The sequence below is a fragment of the Aedes aegypti genome, chromosome 3 (genome assembly GCF_002204515.2).
Source record: "Aedes aegypti strain LVP_AGWG chromosome 3, AaegL5.0 Primary Assembly, whole genome shotgun sequence".
NCBI classification, from domain to species: Eukaryota; Metazoa; Arthropoda; class Insecta; order Diptera; family Culicidae; genus Aedes; species Aedes aegypti.
In genome coordinates, this window is record NC_035109.1 from 226,633,451 (window position 1) to 226,651,334 (window position 17,884).

Genomic DNA, 17,884 nt, shown 5'->3' on the forward strand with positions numbered 1-17,884 from the left:
TAACGGAGAGCTTTCTTTGCCACTTGTCTATTTTAACATTTAGCAAGCACGAAGTTACGTTATGAGCCTGGCTAGTCGATAATATTTTCTTTACTAAAAGATTCTCAACCGCCTCACATTGGTTCAGTTAAAAAACAAAGTCAAACATTATTCTATTATATCAGATTGTTGAGAATTCGTACGAGAAGCTAAAAATAAACATTTTTTTCTACATGTTCAAACGATAAATAGCAGCACACGTCCAAAAACCTAAATTTTTGCTTCAAAACTCAACTAATCAATTTTCACCAAAACTCATGCAAATTTTGGTTTCAGAATATTTTTTTCTGGTCGATAACTCATTCTCATATAGATTCAACATCTTCGGATGCAAATTTGTATTCAAGTGTTGTTAACCTCATTAAATAAATGCTTATTGTCGTTGATACTTCAAATATTTAAAGAAGAGCTTCTTTATAGCGTGCAAATCGCTTCCCGCCACTCCCGTGGAGATATCTTGCACAAACGCGCGTTGAAGACTAAGGGATCGATTGAAGAAGAATCTTCTTGCCTAAGTTTGCCTAAACGATAGTTGTTTGAAAAAGTTGAGAGCCAAAAAACGTATGAAAAACAGCATTTTGGTTAAAGTTTTGCCCTATGACAACCAAAAAATTGTGACTTCGTCCAAAATAGAGTCTTTAACCCTAAATCATGTTCCAAAACACTTGTCATGGCTTAAAATAGTGAAATATTGAGTATGCGCAATTTCTGCCATGTTTTTTTCAAAACTGGACCCATGTGCGGCTTGATTTGATACCACAACTCTCAGCTTCGGCTTGATAAATAGCTGCGCGTTTACCGCTATGGCAATTTGAGCGCCTTTAGAATCAATAGACAAATTATATATATGAAAGGTTTTTTTTTTTTTTCAATGTGTAAGAAAAATATGAATTTTCTTTCTCCCGTGCAAAGTTTTGGATTTCCCACTAAAAACATACAAAGGAGTGTTGTCCATATCTCTGTGATAACTCGTCTAATTGAAACTCTATATGACTTATTTGGATTGAGAACTTTCGAGTTAATCTTTTGTACATAAGTGCTTTTCAAAGAGTATAGAACTGGGGTTTTAATAATGCATTGATTAAGTTTTTGGTTAAACCAATGCTGTGAAAATTTACTATGTTTTTTTTAGTAAAATTCTTGAAAAATGTCACAACTTTAAGTAAAAATTTAGTGAACAAAATTAAAAAAAAGCTGAAAAAACCTATGAGGTAAGATTCTAAGCTTTTGCACTGAGCGTTTATCTTTAACTTAAAACGAAAAGACTGTGCTTCACAGGATCATTTCTGTAGGCAAGTTTTCACCACAACTTAATACGAAATTTTAGCAGGCATCGCAAATGGAAAGGAATGTGCTTTGCTCATTCCCGACTACCAACCCAATTGGAGCTGACCGTGAAACATTTTCATCAATGTACCCTTTCTTGAAATGACAATGTTATTGATATGACAAGGTTTTATTATCCCACGTTGAGTACGTATTCCCTGTTCCTTTTACATCATTAATTCCACTACGGGCTATAGCCTGCAGGGAAATGTGAGTGATCTGCTAAATTTATAATGCGAACACATTTATAGCCTAATTTAACACATCCCCCATCCACGTCACAGGCATCGATGTCGTAATCGTAAATTTATGGAAGAATGTAATCCATAATAGAGGCAAATTTACGACCTCTCCTCTCATTTGCCATACTATCTGACTGACCAGGCCAGATGGATTATGCCATGTGGACAGTCACGAGCATACGACATATGATTACTTTTCAAATATGGAACGCTCGTAAAATTTTGTTAATCAACTATCCTGGTAAAAATTTCCTTGATTGAATACTATAAAATAAGTTTGTGCTTCCTGAGACTATTCTACATGGCAAATCATTTAGGAATTATCTACGTAAGACTTATTTTGATTGTTAACTTATTAGGCTTACCCAAATGCAATTGATTTGCAATAATATATTTATGGTGTGCCAGAAACCGTTATTAACAGAAAAAAATGTCCAAGAATTTGGCACTTACCATACGAAAGATATAGCACTCAAACATCTTCTCCGTGAATTTGAAAATATTCTAACGAGGGAATCAAAAGTTACCGTTATTTGGAAGTTTTGAGCTATTTTGAAAGGGAAATTCACATGTCTATACATATTCCCCAACGGTACATGATTATTAAGTTGTAAACCAGCTGAGTAATCATCAGCTTTGCATTAAGCATTCAAAACATGTGATATCCAAGATATATTTGAAATCATTTCGTCGAGAAAATCAGAAGTTACAGTGATTTGTATATTTACCATTATTTCGAAAAAAGTTTATATTGAAACTTATTTATATGCCTTTGTTATAAAAGTGTACATAATTTACTAATAAAAATATCTATAGGACTGACCCTCGGCAAAGATATAGTATTCAAACATCTTCGCAGTTATTTTGAGAACATTTTATCAAAGCCAACATAACTAGAGTACTTTGAAGTTATGGAGTCATTAGGATTTTTTTCAATCGTCTAATAAAGTGTTCGCACCACGCGTTTAATAATTGCGACACATATTAACTTAATACATTTTTATTCAACTTGTACCTTTCATTGAAGAAAGGCAGCGATTCGTTAAATCACAAGCAAATGGGTTCGTTTTTGTAAATTTTGTTTCATTTCCGCGCGTTTTGCTGGGCAATGTTTCGTTATGGTCCAAATAAGCATATTGGTAAACCTCAATAAAGTGAAAGTGGCTTCTTGTTGCGCTTAGTTGAGGTTGGATTATCAACTGCTGAGATCGCTTTATGCTACTGTTTTAAATAAGCTAAATATGATGGTTCACATTTTATTCATGACAGCGAATTGTATACGGATATATTTGTGTTTGTTCAATTAATAGTTAGTAGTCGGTTATTGTTAAAATAAACCTTGTTTCATGTTTTGCAAAATATTAAAATGCAACAAGCCTTATATTTTGTTTAGTTGCTTAAATTATTCGATACTATAATTGACCTGTATTCGGAAGCAGCCGCACCGGTATCGCTTGGTAAAAGGAATGAGAATTCCATTACTTACACACTGAGGATGCTGTGACTAATCTTAAGTAGCATCCGGTTATTCTTTGTGCAAGCATAATTGCTCTTCTAAGGGACGATCCATCAATTACGTAAGACAATTTTCGGGGTTTTTCAAAACCAGCACACCCCCCCCCCCCCCCCCCCCCGGAAAAGATAAATGTATGAAAATTAAAAATAAATTATATGGCGCGTAAGAAATCACAAACCCCCACTCCCCCCATAAACCCTTACATAATTAAAGGACAACCCCTAATAACGGAGAAGCAACAGTGGGCGGTTTGGTATTCATGAGGATTCAATAAAAAGGTTTATGAAATGTGAATTAAAGTGAAAAGATTTAAGTTTGAGCATATTTTTTTCCAATTAAAAATTGTACATGGGAATTTCATTGCTTAATTTCTCATTGTTATTGATTTGTCAGATAGGCCCTTATCGCGAATACTTCTCGAAATGATGAAATGAATAGGTGGATAGGCGTCGCATGGGAGCGACAAGATTGAAATTAATTAGGTGGTGAAAATTGAGCAAGCCATAAGGGAACCAGTAAAGCATCGAAGCGTCCTGTATTCTACCTTGCTTCTCTACTGGAGAAGTGTTGGCTCAAAGCTTCGAGCTTTGCTTCCAACACAGGTAAAAATACAGGAGGCTTCAATGTGCTCATATACTGTCGGCTATCACCGAACGTTTTATCGAAGTCACAAGATCAAACGCAATAACGGGTCAAGTGTTTTTTTTTTGAGAAATTTAACTTATTGACATAACATACAAAAATAAAGAATGCTAGGAGAGCTCTAATATAGCTTGAAGGTAAACTTTATGATATCTTCAGAAAAATTTTAGTTCTACACGCTTTCGTATTTTCAGATATATCGTTTATGCTCTCATATATACTGCAAAGATTGAATTCAGATAGTTACCAGGAAGATATGCGTGAGCATCTTGTGTGTACACCCAAAATAAATCGGATGGCGGATTTCCCTCCTAGCGTATTAGGTGCTAAATCCACCTATTGATGGTAAGATTCGCCTCCTAAGCGTAGACGGGCAAACCCGTCAATTGAAATCGAGCACATTGGACTTGAAAATTCGAGCAATCTAAATGTTTACGCCCGACCCACACAATTGCACAACCAATCCGAAGCCGAATGATGGCATCGGAAACGCACACTTAGGCAAATGGTCACGCGGCAAATGGATGGTGGACATGTCAGAGGAATGGAATGAATATTGCAATATAAAACGCTTTATATATTGCTTTTGTCACTTCTTCCATCAAGCCGTCGATAGGTGCGTGGAGTAAGTACTGGTTTATAAATCGGGAGGTCCTTGGTTCGATTCTGAATAAGCGCGAGTATATATTTTGTTTTTATTTTTTGTTCTTCAGGCAAATTTATGAAATTCAGCCCGATTTCTTGTGGCGAATTATCATAATAGATTCCGGTCCCTGTATTTAGATAATCATTTTGCTTGAGTGACTATCGAAACAAGGTACCGTGTGACAAATGGGTAAAGGAAATCGTATAGAGAGGGTTCTTAAAAAAAAAAATAAAATGAATAAGATCTACTATATTTTTCAGATTGTTTCCTACTAAATCTATGCTATATTTAAATTTAATGTTTGTGCCAAAGTTCAAGGTAAATATTGAAAATTTTGGAAACTAGTGGGACAAGTGAAAATATTGTCGTTTTAAATGACTGAACTGAAACTAAAAAAATAACAGTCAGATCTGTGATTTCAAAGGGCCTCTTTTGTTAGTGTATGAATACACAAAAAATCATACATAAATAATAAACAATTTTGTTCTTTTTAAAACAATTTACTTGAGTTAAGTTATTTATTTAGCAACAATGTTACTTTTATTAAAAGTGATAACATCATCGAAAATCAAACACCATTCTATTTTACCGATTTTCTACTACTCATTTTATATAAAGTTAAGTTATCTCTTTTCTAAATAATGTATTTATTGCATTTATCGAGCGGATTTAACGCGGTCAAAAGTGTCAACATTCTTGTACCTACTGAATAAGTCATTATTTGAACTTAGTATCCAAACTCATGCGTCATCCGTTGAAGCCATTCAGAACATTACGATGTACATGTTTTTTTTTTAATTTCTTTATTAGTATCATTCCAAATATTACATTCATTTCTTCTATCATCCTAATTTGGTAAAACAAATTTAAGATTTTATTAACATTTTGTTAACAACATACTACATCTCCCTGGCTCATCACCCGAAAGGCTTTGGGGTTTTACATATTTCGACATGTTGAATCCAACAAAAATAGTCCCCGTGTAAACCATCGTGACCTTCCTGTAGTAATTCGAATCGTTTTCCTCAGCGTCTTTGCGAGCCAAGACTTCCCTTGTTAGCTACCCCATATACCCGATTGCCCCAAGGCTCCGCCACAAGAAATTTGCCTTAGACACCAAAATATGAAAAACAAAAAAATAATAACAAAAACTGGATTCGAAACCGCAACCTTTGGATCCTTAAACATAAACCCACACCACACACCTATCATAATTTCTCATGTATGCAGTTCTTTACATCACACAAAATGGAACCATCTTGTCACGGAGGACAACATGCAAGAGGAGCAAAATACAACACCCGTTGGACAGCCAAGTGCGAGAAGGGGTGAGATGATATGTTCTATAAATATATTTAAAGTACCAACGCGGTGCTGCGGGAATTTCTTACTTATACCAGAGTCAAAATCTATATGTTTGTATATCTATATTATCGGCAATGACTTATACATTTGCAGTGGAAATAGAATTTCATGCCGTGCGTGTTGGATTGGGTAATATATTAGGGAGAAACAAATAAACACACTTGACTATAACAGTCGGGCGCTTTATAAGCAGAATTTTATCGTTGACGTTTGCTGATTGATTTACTTTTCATTTATTTACATTTTGGTCTCTTATTAGTCGCATGGTTGGGGACGGTATGAGACTCCTCGAAGTAGGAGACCCAGGGTTTGTGGGATTCGATTAATTTGACGATGTAATATTGTAATCAAACATCTAAGTGTGCATACAGCAAACTGGATTACCGTAATTCTTTCGCAATATTAGAAGTGGAACAATTATCACGACATGGATGTTTTATGTATCTTTTAACAATTACTTTATCAAAATAGAGGCCGTTGATAAACCATGTGATCATTTAGCGGGGAGGGGGTATCTAGCCAAAGACCACGGTCCACCCATTTGTGTTTCAAAGAAAATTCCACCATCAACTAAACCTGAAAGGTTTCATTAGCAGTCGGATGGTTCAAATTAAAAAAAAAAAGTTTAAAATTCAATATTTCATATCTTCTTTACCAACAACGATTAGAAGACGATTAAGATTTCTATGGAAATTACTATGACAAAATTTGAAAAAAAATGTTCCCCACATGTTAGTACTGTAATGTTAATACAAAATTATCTCTAAGTGAAAACTAATTCCTCAAACAATAATAAGGAACACTGCAGTAGAAACAAATCTTTTATGAGCTAATTTTGTTAGGGATTTTTGCAGAAGTTTGTCACACTATAATCTCACATTTCGCTTAATAATAGCAAACCAATTCATAAATATCTCTTCTCCCATTTCAAATTTCTGTTTCATTCATGAACAAAAGAAACACATGATCATTGGGCGAGCGGGGGGTTATTCGTCAAAACCACACAAAAGCACGAGGGGGGAGGAGGTGACTGAAAAGTCAGGAAAAATGTTCACGTTGGAACGAAACACTTGAAGAAAATTATTTAGTAAAAGAAGGAAAAATTTTGAAATTATGAAAATGTACTTCAAAAACATTATCGAAAGAATGGGAAATTGATTAAAATAATATTGTATAAGATATGCTGCAAATATGAATGTCGACAAGAAAATACGGGAATCATTTCCAGGATGCTTTTCAATATTGGTTGTGCAAGCGCTTAGATAGATAGATAGATAGATAGATAGATAGATAGCTTTACAAAATTTTATCTTATGATCTTATATGAAGAACGACCTATTTTTAAAAGAAGGCTACATTTATTATTAAAACATTAGGTTATTGGACGTCAAAAATTATTGTGACATAATAAAACGAAAGAACATCAAAAAAATGCGTTCAGAATCATCGGAGTAACTGCAGTAATCGATTTCTCTTTTCGCTGATAACTTGAGCAGATCAATGTCATCGATGGTTGCTTTTATATTAGTTGGAAACAAAAAACAATATCTAAAAACAATATAGCTCGAAAGAACAGCCTATGCATAAAAGAAGGCGAAATTCATTTTAATTTTAAATCTTCAGTTTTTATATTTACATTTTATTTTGAAATGTTTGAAGGAAGGGTAAATTTGTGCTAAATATTTTATTTATTGATATATCAAAATCTTCAGTGCAAAAAGTTATTCCAATAACGAAACTCAATAAGGTTTGTTCATAAATTTCATAAGGCGAAAAATAGTCATTTTGGACACCCACCCACCCCCGCGTAACGCTTTTTGTATGAATATTATAAAATTTTGTATGACCTGTAACAACTTACTGACCCCCACCCACCCCCTCAAGCGTTGTGTGAAATTAGCGAATGAGCCCAAAGAAGAATAAATATTTGAAAGAAAGGATTTCTGAATAAGTAATGAACTAGTTTTGGCAATAACTTTCCCAATATGTTTTAGTTTATTCAAGAGCATATCATTGTTGCATTAAGTGCCTTCTTTAAATCAACTGACTCTAAAATAAGCCTGATGTCGTCAGAGGGATTCAATAAAAACGTAAAAAACGAATATCATCTTGAGACGTCCTTGGTTTCAGACTCATTATGCCAAACGACTTTATGTCAAATGATTATTATGCCAAATGATCTACCACCTGATCAACTCTATATTTACTTATAATAATAATGCTCAACATATTGTCGATTTAAAGTCATGCTTTAGAGCATTCATGATGTCAAAACTATGTATCATTGCTTGACAGTTATCGAATGAGTGCAATAAAACTTATTTTAATCTGCATTTTATTATGCATATAAAAATAAATACACATTGTTTGAAAATGTATTGGAAAATATGAAGTTGGTGCAGTCCCATATTGAAAAATAAAGGCATACCAGACTCCATATGAACTTTTAATTTAAATTTCAGCTGCAAAACGTGAATTGTGTTCAAGTTTATTACTTTTTGCTGATCATTAGAAGCAAAATTAGTTAGCTATGCGATTGTGTTAAATTTGTCAGGAAGAAATGTAAGGGGTCGTCCATAAATGACGTAGCTATTTAGGGGGGAGGGGGATCTTTACGGGGCCCATATAGCCGTAGCGGTAAACGCGCAGCTATTCAGCAAGACTAAGCTGAGGGTCGTGGGTTCGAATCCCACCGGTCGAGGATCTTTTCGGGTTGGGAATTTTCTCGACTTCCCAGAGCATGGAGTATCTTCGTGCCTGCCACACGATATACGCAAGCAAAAATGGTCATTGGCACAGTAAGCTCTCAGTTAATAACTGTGGAAGTGCTCATAAGAACACTGAGATGCAAGCTGAGATGCAGGCTCTGTCCTCTGTTTTGTTTGACTTATAAACTTGGTTTATAAAATAATGATTCAGCTTCAAAACATTCATCAAGATTGAAAAGAAATCTGAGAAATTTTAGATTTTCTTGATAAATGCAATCAAACAGATTTTGCAAAGCTTTAAATGGTTATGTAAATATTATATTATATTCGTGTCTTAATTGATAAATTTATAAACAAACAAAATCAAAGTTTAATAAATAAATTAAAAATCAATGCTTTAACTATTTGGAGTACATTGTTTTCTCATTTGTTAACAAATCATAAAGTCAGCCGTTTTCAAGACAAAAAAATATGCTCTTTTCGGCAAATATTACATGAAACAAGATATTTATACCGTGTATTATGCATTCAATGTTGCAGGAGATCTCACTCAATCAACTCATCGATTTGTTTTGATGTATCAATGCTCTTGATGGAATAGCCCGAATATTAATGAGGACAACAGATTCGAGTGATATCGAAATTGCCCTATCATTCAATTTTATTGATAACTTGGTAATTTGATATTTTTTTATTATATAACTGTTTCATTATAGGTTCTTCTTCTCTCTGGCGTTACGTCCCAACTGGGACAAAGCCTGCTTCTCAGCTTAGTATTCTTATGAGCACTTCCACAGTTATTAACTGAGAGCATTCTATGCCAATTGACCATTTTTGCATGTGTATATCGTGTGGCAGGTACGAAGATACTCTATGCCCTGGGAAGTCGAGAAAATTTTCAACCCGAAAAGATCTTCGACCGGTGGGATTCGAACCCACGACCCTCAGCTTGGTCTAGCTGAATAGCTGCGCGTTTACCGCTACGGCTATCTGGGCCGTGTAGGTTTATTTTATTATGAAGAAAGATAATGAAGTTCAGCTGAAATATTAATAGAGATAAATAATTTGTATAATAATCGCTAAAATTTTCTAAACATTCCAAATATATCAAATGTAATCTTTTCTATATCTGGCCACTGATTGCCAAATGGATTTGAATTTGGATAATAATTCATTTCGAATTAATATATTTTATTGTTCATTTTCATTGAAATCTAACAAAGAATAATTTAAAAAAAAAACAATCCTCTCATAACGAAATTTCTGTTCTAACTAAAAATAAACTAGAAATATATTGTACCCTAACTCAACAATAACGAGCTTCATCAATCCAATCAATTTTGTTTTTCACATTTTCTATAGTAAACTTGTTTGTCTTGGTAACAACAGCAAAAGTAATACAATTTAGCCTATATGAAACTAGATACCAAAATCATGTAACAGGAACTGTGTTTATTTGAAACTGTTTTCCAAATTACTTTCGAGCGCTACTGTATATCATACTGTTAGATTATATTATCCTTACATTTTAGTCGGTAATTAATATCAAATTTTGTATTGAACTTCTGAATTCTAATTTTTTGTTTCAACCCAATCACTGAGGAAAATTAATAAAAAATATAAAGGGGGGGTCCTTCCTTAGCCGAGTGGTTAGAGTCCGCGGCTACAAAGCAAAGCCATGCTGAAGGTGTCTGGGTTCGATTGCCGGTCGGTCCAGGATCTTTTCGTAAAGGAAATTTTCTGGACTTCCCTGGGTATAGAGTATCATCGTACCTGACACACGATATACGAATGCGAAAATGGCAACTTTGGCATAGAAAGCTCTCAGTTAATAACTGTGGAAGTGCTCATAAGAACACTAAGCTGAGAAGCAGGCTCTGTCCCAAGGCTTCCAAGGGGAAGTATCAGCATTTGTGACGAAACGGTACGAGAGGGAAGGGGGTGTAAAAAATCAGTGAAAAATGCTACGTTATTTATGGACGGCCCCTAATAGAAAATTATAAACATTTGTATGAAAGAAAAACTTCAAAGTTTGAGCGCTATTTTCTCAGTGCCTACTTTTTTCAATATGGGCCTTTATGGGCAGCATACGTTGTTCTTAGAAAAACTTTCTTATCGAAAATGTCTCCATCATGAAATTTTGTCCTGAACAACTAATTCCTATCACAATTCATAGATAGTCAAAATTAAAAATGATAAAAAAAGATTATTGCGTTATAAAAAAATGTAATTTTGTTTTCATATTTTTCATGATAAAAAAAATCAGTATATATGTTCTCTTGACTTCTCCAAACGGTTTACTACAATCTCCCCACTGAACGTTCTGTTCTAAAATCAACATATCGGTGCCATAATTCTTGAAATAAATTGCTTGCAAAAACTCATAGCCAATTTGCAGAAGTTGTTCTTGAGTCAAAATGATCGATTCATCTATAGAAAACTCTTTTACTATTATACTGAAACCATGGTTAAAATTTAATCCCATATATGGGGCACGGTTTCTTATAATCGGCTCATTCTGGGTAGCATTCATCAGCATTGGATCGATATTTTTTTATCAATGTGAAAGTAGAACCGTGATCTTGTTTTCTTTGAATAGCACCAGCAAAAGATTCCACAGAGTTTTCATGTTTTAAAGACTATTCATTTTATAAAGAGGACACCTTGTTTATGCTATATCTTTTTATCATGTATATCAAATCCCAGAGTTTTCTGTCTGTCAGTAACGCTTTGAAAGGTTTCATTGAGCAGCATACAACAGCAATTTAAGAGCACAACAACAGTCAAATTAAGAGCACTGCAAAAGTCCATTTCAATGTTACAACATTACAATAGGGTCCTAAAGCCCTGTCCCAATTTTAGTGCCAAACGCTTACGTTCAGGCCAAAAGCACATGTTTACTCAATCTTTTAATATTTTCATTTGTTTAAGTACAAAAAACATTTGTTTATGTTTTTATAGATTTTGTCACACTCCTTGATTTGAACTCAAATTTTAGGTGTATTTTGTTTTCCGTGTCCCTTCCGAAATGTCAGATAGGAACACCAGTGTTAAAACTAAAACCCCTGTGATATTTTTGTCGACTAAAAGAACGTCCAACATGATCTCAAGTGTCAAGGTTCATTTATGGATCCAATATTGAAATTAAAGTTTTAATATGATATATCCGTTATTTGAGCGAGAAGAATTGCTAAAGTAGTTGCAGTAATATGATCTTTCGTGTTATTAAATGAAAACAAGATTTCATTAACCATTTTAGAACCCTATTGCAAATTGTGGAGCACTATAACAGCTATTCAACAGGGTGTTCTAGAGTTTTCCGGAGCTTTGTCCTTCCTAATTCGTATAAAAGTAACGATCTTTTTGTCATTGTAGTTTTCCGGTTTTATGAACTTGGACGGTAATCAAAATGTAAACAAACCAACTTTATGCTGTTCGACCGCATTTAAATTCCGATGCAAGTTGAAAATGTGATTCATTACGAGTTTCGTCATTTCAATATAAGGTTCAAAAACAAATAATATATATGTGCAAAGGAAAGATAAACACAACCTTTTTGAGTCGATGTTCCATGGTTCGATATCGACTTATGAAGGCAAAATAAAAATATTTTTTTATGGTAAATATAATGGTCCCCTAAAAGAGCTTTCCAAAGCATTCCTGTTCGATGACTCGATATATTCATTAGTCGATAGTCCCCTAATTACAATTCGATTCGTTTCAAATCTTTGACGATCGCCATCGCAGCACAAAGATCTATACAGAAATTGTAGCACTGGTTAATCGGGATTCAATAGAATATTCTAAAATTTTCAATCAGATTCTTCTTTCTAATTTATAGAAGCTTCTGGAACTTTTGAAATATTTCACAACAGCATTTAAGGCTGTAATCATTTCAGATCAGAATAACGGCACTATAACAATGGAGTATGGTTAGAGCATAAATTTGGGCGATTTTGCGTTCATAAATATCATGCGTGTCTCAGCTTATTATTCATACACCAATGGCATATTTATCAACAGAGAAATTTCTCTGTCCATGTTATCATTTTGCAATTGAACATAAACATTATTAATCTTTGAAAGAGGTTTTTGCTTGAAAATTCTTATGGAACGTGACTAGCCACGCTGGGTTAGCTAGTTTATCAATGAAATCATAATCGGTTTTCTGTGCATCGTAATACTATTGTTTTCTTCTTATATGGAAATATAAGATCTTACAAAGAAGAACAAAGAAGTTTCGACAAAAACTTCCTAGAAAAGTTGTTCTTCAAACTTAAACAATATTTTTCACATACCAAAAATCCGAATTTTTATGAATGAATTGTGTTCTGGTATACTCAACTATTATACTTGGCTCCAGACATACCAATCTTTGACCATTCTAAACATTGTTCCTTATTCGTGTGAATTATAATTATTTTGATGGCTTTTTTGTTATAACACCATCGTGCAATAATATAATAGTCGAACGATACTGTATACAGAAAACCGATTTCGATTCTATTGATATATTATAAAGATATAGCATGCACAAGGTGTCCACTTTATAAAATGAACAGTCCTTAAGTAAGTTCTACAATAGAGAATGTGGCTACTCTGGTAGGTGATAAATTATTATGAATATACATTAAACTTGTTCAACGATTAACGCTTTACAGGATACTTGACTGTATATCTTTATTTTGCTGGGGATAACACATGTACACATGTTTATCAATAGCATGAGCAATCATGCATATGAAAACGTAAAACCACATCGACTTTGGTAACACATCATTCCAGTAGTAAGTTTGGAGCAGTAGATATATAGTGCACTAGTCGATCCGATGATCATGGTTCGAATCTGGTTTGCACCCTTTCGGTTTTTTGCGTATTTCCATACTTCCAATACATGCACTTAAAAAGGCATATGTGTGGAAGTTTTATTTTTTAATACATGTGTTGGTGATGCACGCACATGAAAAAAAATACGCATGCGACATCCACCAGGATCGATCCATGGTCATGAGCGTGAGAACCAAATACTATACCACAGCACTAAACCCGCTTATTGGTGTGCGTGGTGCAAAAAGCATATCAAGTTGTACTTCCCCATTTGTACCGTAAAAACTGCTCGACTCAATGACCGGATTATCTGCCTATCAATAGACGCTCAAAAACGTCATGTCGCTCAGAAGAACACTTTTCCGCCATCAATAGACGCAGAAAACGCCTATAATGACGGTTTCAACTTCTGGGTGTAGGTAATAATGACGGGTACAAAAAAACATTAGCAAATAATCCAGCCATAAGCCAAACAATTATAATATGTCTGTTTGATCCATTATTCACGTGCTTTTCATTTCATTCCCTCTATTTCTGCATCATGAAGCTCATGTTTTAAAGAAAATTATATGGCAGAAAAAACGTTTTCATTGTATCACGCTTCGGTATATTACGTCAAAATTGATTGGATCCGTGATATAATCGAGAAATTACTGTATCTATTATCATTCCCAACGACTTTTATGGAGTTACGTAAATAACACAACAAATGTTACTTGTATGTGCTTGAAACTTTCAGTGAAAGGGTCTGAACATTGTGCTCGAAACAGCTCGTTGGGATATTGATTCGCAATACTTCTTCTATACCTAGATATTTTTTATCAATAAATAACCATTTTTCTCACTGGCCGTTCATCATGATATAGAAGGGATTAAGAGAATAATGGTATTTTTTTGTTATCTGCGTTCATTCGATGCCGCTACATAGTACCTTTTATGGCCGACAAACAAGTAGGAACCAAAGAGCGACTAAAGCTGCATAGTCTGATTATTGACAATAAATCATTACATGAATTTATTTTAAAACTGAGCGTCTTTCTCTGTGGATTTCACTATGATGAAACGGTTTGGAGTTATGACTCTTTATCTCATATGAGACCAAAAGCCATAACCACGAAAAAATGAGCGCATATCGCCAAATGCCGAATGACGAGTCGAAACATTGCACATTGGTTCCAAAGCCATATCTAGGAAGACAAAAATGATTGCGCCTAAATCGTCAATTTTAGATATATGATGTCTTCAGCAAAGTTTCTCCATATTTCAGACATTTTTTCAGAGATGTGAAATTAGGGTGGCCTACATGGTTTACGAGATCAGCACATAAACTTTTTTGCTGACGCATTTAGGACTACAAAATGTTCTACAATGTTTTAGAACAATCGATTTGGAGCAACTTTGCCGAAGAACTCAAATTTCTATCGCTTATGGTTCGCGAGTTATGGTTTTTTTTTTATCGAAAAAGTTAGGGTGGTACTGAAAAATCTGTTTTTTCTTGATAACTTTTTATACGATAATTTCTCGCAAAAACTTTGTTCCGAGCACAGTTAGAACTTTTGATTGCGCAACTTTTTGCCGAAGAAACTACTGTTCTATCTCTTATGGTTACAGAGTTATCAGAAATTTTCTTCGAAAAAATAGTTGTTTTCAAATGCCGATATCTCCGAAAGGCGCAAACGGATTTTCAATCTTTTGTCAGCATTAGAAAGATTATCTTTTTCTCTGTTTATGGTGTAAAAACTGTGAGGACGTTTTTTGTTTGAAACGATTGACAAAATTTTGAAAATAATATGTGTTTTAACCGAAAAATGTCCATAACTTGAAAAATATTCGAGATAGCTCTTTGGTGCTTTGAGCAAAAATGTGCAAAATTGAAAGTTCTGAAAGTGCTTCATACAAACTATTCATAAAAAATCAACGCTTCAAGATACATCCACCATAAACCGAATTGAATATGATAAAGAAAGCGAAAAATGAGATATTTGCTGGAACAACCGGAATAACTGTATGTAAAATCATTTAAAATTGAAAATATATGTACCGTTAAGTCACCAGTCACCGTGCGGCCTCCATTCACCGTGTACATATACAAATTCCTACAGAATATTCATACAATTTTCACAAATTATTTTTTTGTCAGCAAAATAAGATAAAACTGATGAAATGATGTAGTTTTTGTCACAAAGCATTTTGAAAAACCTAGTTTATGTAGTAAAAATCATGTGAATTCTGTTTGATAATAAGATTTTTCAACGCTCTTAGTAGAAACACCAAAAAATCACATTTTTCATTTTAACGATAGAGTATGATTTTTTTCAAAATTTCAACAAGATTTCATTGTGGATACTATTAGTAAGGTGTATTTCATCGTATGAGCAATGAGATTTCATTGTAATAAACTTGTTTTGTGACTGCAGGGACTTCTTCATTGATTGAAGCGCACTCGAAGACTTTTGGTTATCGAATGATTTTATTGTTGAGTTCGTTTCCATCGAGACCCATAGAGAATGCAACACACGGGTGGTCAACCACTTGGGTGACCTGATTAAGAAAATGCTTGCGTATGTTTTAATTTTGCAGCGGATATTTATACCGGCGAATTAAAACATAGCAGTTCAGCAGTTGCTTGTTTTTACAAAATACAATGTTGCGAAATCAACATTGCCGGTTAGAAGTTTTACACCACACCTTCCCCCTTTTGGAAGAATAATGTAGCATAGCGAAATTGTTCTCGGAATTGAAAAAAAATTGAATGCTTTCTCGATGAATCTCTTATTCTTAATATGTAAGGTTCCATTATTGTGAATTCTTAAAATTACACTTTTTATTACATTTTTTTTTATTATTATTATTTTGTTATGGTTTCAACTGTCAGACTATTTTTATTGTTTTTTGATAATTCTGTTTTATGTACTATTTGATGATTTTTTGAATTGTCTTCTATTGTAACATTAGGATGATTTATGTTAATAATTTTGAAAGGACCTGTATAAACTTGATCTAGCATCCTACGATTTTCTTTTTGAAGATAAACAGTATCTCCTATTGTTATGTTTATTGGACTGGAACTAGTTGTAGAAATTCTTTTCTGTTTTGCTACATCGAGTAATTCTCTGGCTTTTACTGCTGCTGTTTTTAGCTTGAATTTAAGCTCATTATGATAATTTTCAATATTATATACTGGATCGATAGTGTTAACGTTTTTTAGAGATGAAGGGTAATTTGGCTGTCTTCCGAATACCAATTCAAAAGGTGTGTATTGGTGATCGGAATGTGGAGAAGTATTGTAGCAGAAACAATAATATGGAATCCATTGGTCCCAATCATCGTATTCTGCATTTACAAAGCTTCTTAGGAATTCGTTCAAGACTTTATGATTTCGTTCGAGGCTACCAACTGTTTCATGATGGTAAGCCGTTGAAAATTTGTGATCTATTGAAAGCAATTTGTTAATTTCTTCGAAAACTTCATTTTTATATTCCGTACCAAGGTCTGTTTTAATTTGAAGTGGGCATCCATGGACTAGTATAAACTTTTCCACGAATGCTTTAGCTAAAGTTTTGACTTGTTTATCTGGAATTGGTTCTATTACTACGAATTTGGAAAGTTCACATTGAATAGTTATGGCATAACGATTGCCATGTTGAGATTTGGTAAAAGGTCCAACAGTGTCTATTGATATTAAGTCAAAACATTTCATTGGTGTTTCTGTTTTAATTAATTTTTCTTTAGTATGCTTCGAATGTTTGTTTTGTATACATTTGGAACAGTTTTTAATATAAAATCTAATAGTATTTAGCATATCGTTCCAATAATAATTAGAACGTAACCTTTTATAGAGTCTTGACGTGCCTACATGTCCTCCAGTAGGGCTGTCGTGGTACTCTTTGATGAGATTGTCTATGATTTCAGTATCTGTTATAACTTGTGCGGTTGTGTACAGCACGATTTTTGTATTTTTCAGTGTAGTATTACAAATTTCCTTAAAAAATTGCTTATTTACTCGTTGGAATATCAAGTTGTTATTTGCAATTGCTATTTTTCTGATATTCAACTTTTTGGTCATAGTGTCGACTGTTTCAATAATTGTTTTTAGTATACTTGCATCGATGTAATTATAATGAAATTGCGCTAGAGCAAAGTCATTTTTCATATTTTTATTCATTATTCGTACGTTAATAATGTTGTTAATACTTTCGAAAGTCAGTTTCGGTAGGCTGAATGCATCCAGGTTGTTTACAGAATCATAAGCACAGAGGTGATCAGTCTCATTCGCTTTGTGACTCTGCGGTTCGTCAAGTTCGGGAGTTTTTCTCTTAGACATGGATCTGGTTTGAACGGGAAAGATTGATAAGCTCTTAAGTTGTTCAGAATCGATCTCAATGCGTGATAATGCGTCAGGACCAACATTTTCCTTCCCACTAACATGCACAACATCAAAATTGTACTCTTCAAGATCTAATCGAATTCTCGTCAGTTTCGAAGCGGGATCCTTCATTGAGAATAAATAGACTAAGGGACGATGATCTGTTTTCACCAAAAATCGTCGTCCGTATAGGTATGGCCTAAAGTA